The sequence below is a fragment of the Equus quagga genome, chromosome 5 (genome assembly GCF_021613505.1).
Source record: "Equus quagga isolate Etosha38 chromosome 5, UCLA_HA_Equagga_1.0, whole genome shotgun sequence".
In the NCBI taxonomy this organism is placed as follows: Eukaryota; Metazoa; Chordata; class Mammalia; order Perissodactyla; family Equidae; genus Equus; species Equus quagga.
Window position 1 is genome coordinate 72,482,403 of NC_060271.1, and position 9,810 is coordinate 72,492,212.

Sequence of the window (9,810 nt, forward strand, 5' to 3'; positions counted from 1 at the left end):
GCACCCCTTCTATGAGAGTAACAGTGGCTAACAAATCAGATGTGCATCCTAAAAGTAACATTACTGGGAAATTGCCAAAGTGGTTATGTATAAAACTCCATTTTCATGGTGGTATTTTTCTCCCTCTAGAGGTAGGAGGGTGAAACTATTTTCAGTTCTGCCTAATTTTTGTCACTTAGATGTCCTCCATCCCACGTCCCTTTGACTTTTTCAACATACCTTTATTTAATGACTCCTGGGAACCAGGCAGAGCTCTGGATAATGGGATTTGATAAACTCAAAGATAAAATAAAGATATTTCATGAGTATCTAGAAAAAGGTGACAGAGGAACTGGTGGAGTTCTGAAATTACTCCATCTTTAACATCAAGAAGCAGATCCTAAAAAACCTGGGTTTCCAAAATCTGATCAGGAGACGGGGTTGCTCTGACGGGCATCTTTTGACCAAAGGCCCAGTTCAGACTGCTTGCCTTTCCTGAAATAGCGGTAAGTTCTGAGCAGAGCATTTGCTATTACATTTTCTGTTTTCAGCGTCACATGGCTCAGAAGCTTGTGGCAACTTTGTTCGAAAGAAATATCCTTCCTTTGTGCTGTGAACAGCCCAAGATTTGGAACTTAAACCATATTGTCCTCACTTCACCCAACACAAATAGGTTTCTATTTTAAAAGTCCAGGCATTAGAAATATTTAATTTGAATGACAAAGGGAGAAGTGAGGAAAGATTATATTATACCGTTCCACTGGTGGAGGAGTTCAGATGTCTAATGGGCCCTGTAAGCACCTTTAAACACAGGATTAAATCTTTGATGAGACCTTGAGAGAGTAGTGAACCTCTGTGGCCATGAGGGAGACCCAGCACCTGAGGACATACCAGCATTACTACATATGGCTTAGATCCTGACCTGGTACCAGATTACAAAATGAACAGAATTCTAAGAGCAAGGTAAAAAGCAGGGCACATTTACAACACAAAAAGACTGAAAGGAAGGAAAATATGCACCAGGTGGGAAGACTAGATACAATATCTACCCAGCTAGATATTAAGGCTTAATATAAATTGGCAATTAAGACAAAAGGTACTGACTCAGAGACTGTCAAACAGACCAAGAAAGAACAGAGAGCCCAGGAACAGACATGTACTATATGGAAAGTCAATGTCAGGCAGAGGGTGGATGGCAGATGAGCTGGGAGAAGACAGACTACAAATGCTACTGGGGCAATTGGTTATCCATACAATGAAAAAAATAGTTTCCTACCTGACTCCTACATAAAACATATATTCTAGATGAATGATAGATTTGATTACAGAATGAAAATTTTTAGACTTTAAGAAGAAAATATAGGAGAATAGTTTTCTGTCTTTAAGACTAGAAAAGCATTCCTAAACAAGATGCCCTCACCTAAAAAAGAAACCAATAAAATGTAAGTTAAAACAGTGATAAATTAACTATCTTAAAAGTGTCAAAAGACCCCATTAAATAATAAGTTGGCAGGCTATGCACTGAGAGAAAACATTTGAACATTTTACAACAAAGAAATATTATCTTGAAAATATAATGAGATACACATATTAATAAGAAAAAGCCACAACTAGAAGGACCCACAACTAAAATATATAACTATGTACTGGGGGGATTTAGGGAGAAAAAGTAGAAAGAAAAAAAACAGAAAGAAAAAGACAAATAGCCTAATAGAAAAAAGACCAGAATGGAGGCCAGCCCACTGGTGGCACAGTGGTTAAGTTTGCGCACTCCACTTCAGCAGCCCAGGGTTTGCAGGTCGGATCCCAGGCATGGACCTACACACTGCTCGTCAAGCTATGCTGTGGTGGTGTCCCACATACAAAATACAAGAAGACAGCACAGATGTTAGCTCAGGGCCAATCTTCCTCACCAAAAAAAAAAAGAGAAAGAAATAAAGGAAAAGAAAGAAAGAAAGAAAAAAGGCCAAAATATTGAAACAAGAAATTTATAAAGCAAAATGAGTAATGAAATATGCACTTCTAGTTATGGAGCTACTGAGATATTGCTCCTAAGTGTTGAGATATCATTTACAATTTCCATTCAGATGTTGGGCTGTCTGTGCCCACTGTTCCATCTAAGGATTTCCACATAGTAGCTATTCACACCTCAACGACTATGCTTCTTATTGAAGGCAGTGACAATGTTAGGATGTCTGAGCTTTGTTTAAATAAACTGTTCAAACATTTTTCATTTTCATTTATCAAATGAATTTATAAAAGGTTATTATTTAAAGTATCAGATAAAAAGGATAAAACGTAGGGGTGCACTAAACTTAGGTTCTCCCATTTTCAGAACAGCAAATATATTCAGCTCAGAGTGATTACAATAAAATACTATCATAAATACATGCACAGTGCCAGCACTATTGAATTGGTAACACCTTAAAATACCACTTACTTTTATATGTCTGACCTAATCGGATTTCAAAATCATGGGAAAAAGTCAATGTTATTTTAAAGCACCAAACTAATGTTTTAAAATAATTTTTAGTCTATCTACAATAAATTATTTACAATGGATAAAGGTAATTCTCCAATTAATCAAAATATTACATAATTCACTCAATTTCTGTAACTTCTTCAAGGCTGAAATGTTGTAATAGTCATCCTCCAGCTTGAAAGGGCAAATGTCACTTATTTTCCAGTAACTTGTCATATCATTGCAAAATGACCTCAAATAACATTTCTAAACGAAAACTAGGTCTTTGACATGAGTCTATATTTTTATGAAAGTTGGCTAAAATCAACATGTATTTATTAAAATTCCCAAATATCTTTTGATGTAATTAAATATCTTTTAATGTAATACTGGAAAATTTTATCTAAATAAAAAATAAAACTAAAACAAAAAATACATCATTGCTCCAAAGAATGAAAAAAAGCATTACACATTTTGAATCTTGTGGGTGGTAAGCAACAATCCTACGATGAAGTTCAATTATAAGAACTTCCAGATGAACACACTATCTTAACACTATCTAAACACAGCCCTTAAGCAAGTGAACTATGGTTCTCACATGAACATTTTAAACTGAGCTGCGCGAAGATCAAAGAGGAAAATAATGAACTCGTACAAGCTTAAAGAAAGCTTAAAATGGAAAACCTACACGCAAGACAAACAAACACATAGCAACAGAGATTGGATTGATGGTTACCAGAGGGGGAGGGGGAAAGAGGAAGGGGGAAAGGCGTGATTAGGCACATGTGCGGCGATAGATTGTAATTAGTCTTTGGGTGGTGAGCATGATGTAATCTACACAGAATTCGAAATATATTACGATGTACATCTGAAAGTTACATAATGCTATAATCCAATGTTACTGCCCTAAGAAAACGTTTGGAAAGAATTCACTGCTAGAAGAATGGAAATTATCTGAGGTCCTGAAACACTAACCATGATAAAAAGGGATTAGAGTCTGAGTTTGAGGCTACTTGATTCTCAAATATGTTCAGTGCTGTGGCTGAATGTCTGAGTAATTTAGAACAAGCTTCTGATCAGGTCAACATTTTACATACCAACGACAGAGCTGTTTAAAGGTTTCTACGTTGATTCCAAGGCTAGACCGGAGACTTGGCCTTGGACAGAGGAGGCACAGACCCAGGGAATGTGGCTCAAGTCCAGCATGAACAGACACAGGGAGAGGCTGCTCTAGGTAAACTGTCCACTGTGAGCTCCACCCAGTGGAAACTGAAGCCCTCCCTCCAACTGTTTTCAACTTTAAAATTTCTTTAGAGAAGGGAAGGAGGGGAAAGTGGTGGTTCACTCCAGGAGAGAGGGGAGTCAGGCATGAAAGGTGATTTTAGTAGAAGTAACCCAACTTCATACTCTGCCACCTAGGACACACACACTGGGACTTAATATACCAACAGACTCAATTTTACTTTGTCTTCCATTGAGACACCTGTGGGTATGCTTCCACAGGTCCCTTGAGATCCCAATACTTTAGTATCTGGTTACCATTGAAGACTCTGAAGAGTAGCCTGAGCCTGAGCCAAGACTGTAAGAGCTACTGCTCAGCTACAGAGAAGAACATTTCAGAAATAGTGGTCTAAGTTTTCAAGGAAACATAAGAGGCATTTACTTTGCTTTGCTGATAGAGAAGTTGGGCATTTCATGTAGACTGCTCTTGCAGTTGCAAATGCTAGAACCTTAAGAGGGTAGAAAAAGCTTCTAGGGATGAGCCTGAGATGAGTGAAGAGGAGTGTAAAAGCCAATTCTACGTCTGAAGCCTCAGGGCCCACCAGAAAGATGATAGTTTTCAGAATTCTAAACTAGCATCACTGTAGCCAAAAGAGCAATAGTAAAGATGGTAACAATCATGGAGTACGGACTGGGCAATTTTCCTGGCTTTCCCTCACAACAGAAGCTTGGGAATTTTGTATGATCTCATGGGGCTACTGTGGTGAGGAGACCCCAAAAGCACTGAGATTGAATTTCTTACCAGCCAGATGGGTAGAAGCACAAAGTAGACTAAATTTGATTTAAAACAATAATAGAATATGAAGGTTTATAAACCCTACTGTTGCGGTGTGAGGTAACATACAAATACATATACAAGTAACCTATAAGTTTAAAATAAATTTGTTTTTCTAATGAATTTAGTTCTTATTTCAAACATATTTATACACATTCAGTTTAGTGTAGAGTTTATGTGTGTGGGCTCTGCAGTCAAAGAGCTGGGGCTCGCATCTCAGCTCTACCACTTGCCATGTGACCTCGGACATCTTGCTTACCTCTCTGAATTTCAGTTTCTCACACATAAAATGGGGATGATAACATTGCCAATCTGATTGAGTTGTTGCTGACTGATAAGTTTCTTAGCAAATTCTCTGGAGCATGCCACTTAATAAACACTAATTCTTTTAAAAATTTTCCCCTATTAAAAACATGAAGTATTTCTTCTCTTGGTAGCATGCACTTGACTTTATAAAAGTTACTTTTGTAAGTAGTTTTGATGTGCTTTTAGAGCTGTGATTCTCTCTCCAAATTGTTCTTTGTTCCTGCCACTTCATGGATTAATTTTCAACCTGAGCATCTTAAGATTTGTTTCTCCCACCCATCCCCAACTCCCAAGTTGTATGTCCCAAACGTGACCCAGGGCTTAGCTGATATTTTCTTCTCTTCTGGTCCCAGTTTTGTGTTTCCTCTGAGACTTTAAAATTTGGGGACATGATCTTACTTCTAGCCTCAAGATTGAGACTGAGAATCAAGTTTATACTTCATCCGCCAGTGCATACTCCACTCCAATTCTTGACACTGAATCCCAGGCTTCTTAATTTGTGCATTCAATCCACAAATATGAATTGCCTGTCTTCTCTGTGCCAGGTGTTGTGACAATCACTAGGAACTATCACAGAAGGAAAGAAGAATCCCCATTTCCACAGCTACAAATCTTGCATTTCTGTGGTATGGATCTATTAGTCAATAAAGTTCCCCTTTTATCTAAAAAAATAAATAAAATAAAAACAAATAAAAGCTTATTAAAAGGAAAAAAACCAAGAAAACCTACATAAAGAGCATGGTTGCAAACCTGTACACTCACATTTTCACTAACTTAAGTAAAATGAGTTTAAGCAGCGGTTATGCTTTAATAGTTGTTTTTTACAGATTTGCGCCTGAGCTAACATTTGTTGCCAATCTTTTCTTTTTCTTCTTCTCCCCAAAGCCCTCAGTACATAGTTGTATATTCTAGTTGTGGGTCTATTCTAGTTCTGCTCTGTGGGACGCCACCTCAGCATGGCTTGATGAGCGGTTCCAGGCTGCGCCCAGGATCCAAACCAGTGAAACCCTCGGCCTCCTAAGCTGAGTGCATGGACTTAACCCCTTGGCCACGGGGCCAGTCCTACTTTAATAGTTTTTAGTAGACATTTCTTTCCTAAATGATACACAATAAAGTAACTGCATTTCAGAGAACAAGGAAATTTCTGATCTTCTTCATTTATGAATGAAATACTATAATTTATTTTAATAGCAAACTTAAAAGCATAAAGCTTTTTATTTAAACTCTATAAATAATTGATCTACATATTTTACAACAAGCTCAATGTCCACAGAAGTTGTAGGTTCAAGCATAAGAGAAAAGCAAACACTAAAAATGAATTATGTCATCTATTAATAAGCAGGCACATCCTATACATTTAATTTGAGATATACTAATATCTGGTCTTGTGAACAACCCATAAACATATGAGGCTTGACTAGCAAAGTGATGAGATTCTTGTTCCGGACTCTTTACATACATAGAGTCAAACTAAAGTTAGACAGTATAACCTTTGTGAACAATATACAAAGTAATGTGGGTTCTTTTCTAAATTGAGGTATAAGCAACATAAATAAAAAGCACAGATATTTAGTTTATTAAGTTTTAAAAACTGTATACACTGATAGAACCACCACCCCAAGAAAAATTTAAAAAATAGAAAAAATGTCCATCCCTCATAAAGTCACCTTTACCCCTTTGTAATAAATTCCTCTCCTTTCCCCCAGGTAAAATGTTTGATATTTTTTTAACAAAGCAAATGGGACTAGACATCTAAATATCTTTTCACTGGTAATTTATAGCATTGAAATTGCCACTACTGACAGATTGTGAATCTTGTTCGGGAATGTTTTCAGAGTCTGAATGGTGACAAACTTTCATCTTTTAAGTGGTTCATTATTGAGGAAAAAAAAGTCCAAAGTCATTCATAAATAAGTCTAAAAACAGGTAATTAGAGAGAAGAAAAGGGAGGTGACATAGTACAGATATCTAAGTGCTAAGCAGTGGGCTAACCACTTTAGATTAATGTTCTCATCTGGTGTTCACAGAAACCCTGGGAGATAGCTATGGTTATCTTTATTTTGTAAATGAGGAATTGAGATTCAATAAAATTAAGTAATTTGGCCAGGATTCCTCATTTGTAGACACAGGATTCAATTCCAGATCTTTTACTCTGAAACAGACGCTCTTGTACTACGCTCCAAGCAGACTCTATACGGCAGCTAATATGGTTTGGAGTAAAAAATAAAGTATCAGGACCTAGTGTCTCTCTGTCCACACTGTCGGTACACTTACTCGGCTGTGTGGTGATGAGAGGCAAGGCAAAGCAGCAGCAGAAGTCCAAGGAGACGGACAAACGTCTGTCCCAGGAAAAGTTGTACCTATTTGAAGCAGTTTGTGAAAATTCTACTGCTGGACATGGACAAGAGCCTCAAGTCCACCTTCTTGAAGCCAAAGTGGATCATCCATGGGCAGGAGTCTGAGGAGCATGCATGAGGTGTTCTGCCCAACTATCTACAGCAATGTGATCAAAGGTATAAAGGTGCTGGTAGATTTCAAGAGAAGCTACATATTCCTTCAAGAGGTAACTAAAACCAATGCAATAGAGACAAGATGATTGTATTTGACATCTGGTCACCCATCACGGCCCAGGAAATGGTGAAAACATCAGGTTTTTGTTTTTCAATATCCTTCTGCTATAACAGCATTATGTGCAGATATAGGCATACAGAATCCCTATGACCAAGGCGGATAATTTCAACTAGGGGAATATGTAAAAATATTTCCTTGAGATGGGTCAGCCCCACGACCGAGTGGTTAAGTTCACGTGCTCCGCTTCGTTGGCCCAGGGTTTCACTGATTCGGATCCTGGTGCGGACCTAGCACAGCTCATCAAGCCGTGCTGAGGTGGCATCCCACATAGCAGAGCCAAAATGACTTACAACTAGAACATACAACTATGTACTGGGGGGCTTTGGGGAGAAGAAGACAAAAACGAAGAAGATTGGCAACAGATGTTAGCTCAGGCGCCAATCTTTTAAAAAGAAAATTCCTTGAGAACAGTCAAGTTTGGGGAGCCAGATTACATTTCATCACAAGAAGGCCTTCTGCTTCCCAGAAGACCTACCAAAAGCATTCATAAATACAACTTTGAAATTTAACATATTCCTTTCAAAATATCTGATGTAGTTGGTCAAACACCAAAAAGGAAATGTTGGTTTGAATGCTTCCTTCCAGAATCTAACATCGATGTTTCCTTGTTTCCTCAAGTGAATTTGACAAAGCGCACATGGAAGATTGACTGACCTATCGCATTACAGGCCCCCTGAGCATTTTTTAAATGATTGTCAATAACCAGGTTTCCAGCAAGGTCTCCATAATTCTCTTCTTAAATAAAAGAGACTTGCTTGAGGAGAAAGTGCAAATGGTGAGCATTAAAGATTATTTGTTAGAATTTGAAGGGGATCCACACTGCTTAAGAGACATCCAAAAATTCCTGATGGAATGTTGCTGTTACAAAGGACAGGACCAGTGGCAGAAGCCATTATACCACCACTTCACAGTACTATCAACACGGAAAACACCTGCCTGGCTTTCCGTGATTTGAAAGATACTATTCTTCCTAACAACTTCAAGCAGCTAATGTTTCAGTGATGCACAAAAGACTTGCTATTCTAATACCTTTCCTTTAATGGTTTTCATTTTGTTTCATTTTGTAAAACAGATGTTTAAAACAGGAATTAGAAAAATCTTGATTCGACGTTTAACTTCTTCGAAATCTTAGTCCCCCGACTGCAGATTTTGGTTTGTGGCTGACACCTGCTGAATTACCCACTGCCAATATCTGCTGAAGCACAGGTTTTGATCTGTTTAACTACAGCTTCGATTTGAGTCAAGTTGTAATTTCCCTCAGACCTCAGACTAGGTATATTTCAGGCTTTAAGTTCTTCCACTTTTCAAACTGAATACTCCTGTAGTGCCAACTACTGGTATCCTTAAATACTTGTAGGAATGAGGTTAAGGACAAGTAAAGCAAGCAAGATATCTCCTGTGCGCCTTACACATAGCAGTAACAAACACGTTACCTATCTTTCTGTGGCCTCCTGCTCTGAAAGGGATATCAAAAAAAAGCTGGATCTAAGGAATAGCATTCCATATGTCTACATAGATTTAGTCTTCACGTTTTTCACGTGGCTTGCACACCCAACAGTTGTTTTGCTTTTAAATTTTGTGGTTTCTGAAGATAATGTTCCTAGTATTTTAAAGTTTACATAGGATTTCCGGTTGATGTTAATGAAGCATTTACAAGAAGTATAGAGGAGCAAAAGGCAGAGAAATGCTATATATAATGTTCTGATCAAAAGGAAAGAGTGAAATATAATTTGCATTTTTCATATTTAATTATCCTGTAATTAATGTGCCATATGTGAAACATTCTGGCCACAACAGCACTAAAAACTGCAAGCAACTTGGTAATGGAACTTTCTAAATCAACATACGTTTTCCAGAAAAACTTCTTTAAATTTAAAAAATTAAACATCTACTTTAATAAAGCTAATTTTCTTAGTGTCAGAGACTTTAACAGTTGAAGGGCTATGAAGTAACATATAGATCTTATAATTTTCAAAATGAGGAAACTAAAGCCAGGGCAGGAAGGAGTAAAACTAGACACAAAAGCCAGTGTCTATTCCAAGTCTAGGATCCTCGCTTCCACATCCACAGTTTTCAAATATCTTTAGTCTCAATGCTTTCTCAAAAGTAATCAAACGATAAGCTCAGTATAAAAAACAGATCAAAGCAGAGATGTGCAGGTTGAAGCTGTTGGCCACCCCAAGTCCCAGTGTACTCGCTCCCCCTCCCCCAGTCATATTTTCAGGAATCCCTAAGATTTGAGGGAATAGTTTGAAAATCATCTGCTCTGCACCATGTCATCTCATAAAATAAATCTGGAAGAAAGCCAAGCTTAAAAATGTGAAAAATTAAACATCAATGCAAAAGACAGATTACAGTTCAACATAACAATATGAGA

At 37.6% G+C, this 9,810-nt stretch overlaps 1 pseudogene; it reads left to right on the forward strand.

The window, feature by feature from the left end:
• Positions 1 to 4,340: 4,340 nt before the first annotated feature.
• On the forward strand, positions 4,341 to 8,435 carry LOC124239660 (guanine nucleotide-binding protein subunit alpha-13-like; annotated as a pseudogene).
• The last annotated feature ends 1,375 nt before the right edge of the window (positions 8,436 to 9,810 follow it).